Source organism: Cebus imitator, unplaced genomic scaffold, assembly GCF_001604975.1.
Source record: "Cebus imitator isolate Cc_AM_T3 unplaced genomic scaffold, Cebus_imitator-1.0 Scaffold231, whole genome shotgun sequence".
NCBI lineage: Eukaryota > Metazoa > Chordata > Mammalia > Primates > Cebidae > Cebus > Cebus imitator.
Window position 1 is genome coordinate 4415483 of NW_016107546.1, and position 1674 is coordinate 4417156.

Genomic DNA, 1674 nt, shown 5'->3' on the forward strand with positions numbered 1-1674 from the left:
ATGGTATTTCAAGCAGGACATGGGCAGACAATCATTAACAGTATACAACAACTTTCAAACTCCCTTCTTCAGTGGACTACCAAAAATCAGAAAGCCACTATAAAACTCAATTAAATCTTCATCTAATGCTCTGAACAGAGAATGTTTAGAGTGAGGGTTGACATTTCACATTTAGCGTGTTGTTCAACATCTTTTCACAAGCTAACCCTGGCTTTCAGGAAGTGAAATGAAAATGGCCGAATTTACCTAAAGATCCACAATCTAGAGATGGAACCACTGCTCTTTTAAGAGGCACCATCTCAGTGACATCACTGGAAAGTTCAGATGGCCTGACACACTGGTAACCAATTACTGGGGGTCACATCCTAACAGGTGTCCGGGTTTAAGGGAGCTAAGTCTATGCTGAAAGGTGAAAAGGGAGAAGAGGACATAAAAATGAATTTGTTTTTAATGGCTTTTGTGACAAGGTGGCCATGTGTGTCAAAGTCAGGAAATCCCTCCTCCTGGGAGCCAACAGGAAGTCTCTCACTAGAAAGGAAAAGTGTTTTCTCCACATCAATCCGGCTTCAGAGACATTCTTTTCCGAAAAACAATGAAGTGCTCCATGTGCTAACAACATAACTTTTGAAAAAGTAAAACAAATGCTGCATTTTTATAAAATTTGATTTAAAAAAAGAGTATTTCTAATCATACAGTCACCAGATTTATATTGTATATAGTCATCAAAAACGTGCACACTTCACTTGGCATCTCCAGCACCTTCAGCTTTCTGTGCCTGGTCTGTTTTGGCATCTCCGTTTTCTGCAGGGTTATTCCCCTCACTGCCAGCAACAGCTTTCCCCTTTTTCCCATTGGTTACCCTCTCTCTTTTCAAGAGCCTTTTTTGGCTTGGGCTCTGGCTTTGGAAGAGCTGGCTTAGCAGATAACTTCGTGGATCTTCTCAGTGGTTCATCTTTCACCTTGGCTTCATCTCCTTTAGCATCCCTTCAACCTTTCTCTTGGGCATGACGGCAGCACTGGTGGTGGGATGTAGGTGCTGGGCAAGGGATGCAGTGGCCCATGGGCTTTGGTCAGCCCAGGGGGCATTCTCATCCTTCTTCTTTGACACCTCCAACTTTGTTCTTTTTGTTAGGGATTGCTTTAAATATTCAGAGTATCCTGTAGGACCATATACATTTTATAATTTTTTCTATTTCTGTGAAAAATGTCATTTGTATTTTCATGGGGATTACATTGAACCTGTAGATTGCTTTGGGTAGCATTGTCATTTGAGAATATTAATTCTTCCAATCCATAAGCATGGGGTTCCTTTCTACTTGTTTTCATCCTCTTCGATTTCTTTCATCAATGTTTTGTAGTTTACCTTACAGCAGGCTTTCACCATCTTGGTTACATTTATTACTGGGTAGTTTATTTGTTTTGTAACTATTGTAAATGAAATTGCCTTCTTGATTTCTCTTTTGGCCAGTTCATTGTATGTGCCTAGAAAAGCTACTGATTTTTGCATATTAATTTTGTATTCTGCAACTCTACCGAATTTATCAGTTCTAATAATTCTTGGTAGATCTTTTAAGTTTTTCTGCATATAAGATTATGCATCTGCAAACAACAATAATTTGACTTTCTCCTTTCCAGTTTGGATGCCATTTATTTTCTTCTCTTGGCAACTGCACT

At 39.3% G+C, this 1674-nt stretch overlaps 1 pseudogene; it reads right to left on the bottom strand.

Moving 5' to 3' along the window:
* Positions 1–458: 458 nt before the first annotated feature.
* LOC108281794 lies at positions 459–1006 on the bottom strand (annotated as a pseudogene).
* Positions 1007–1674: the final 668 nt, after the last annotated feature.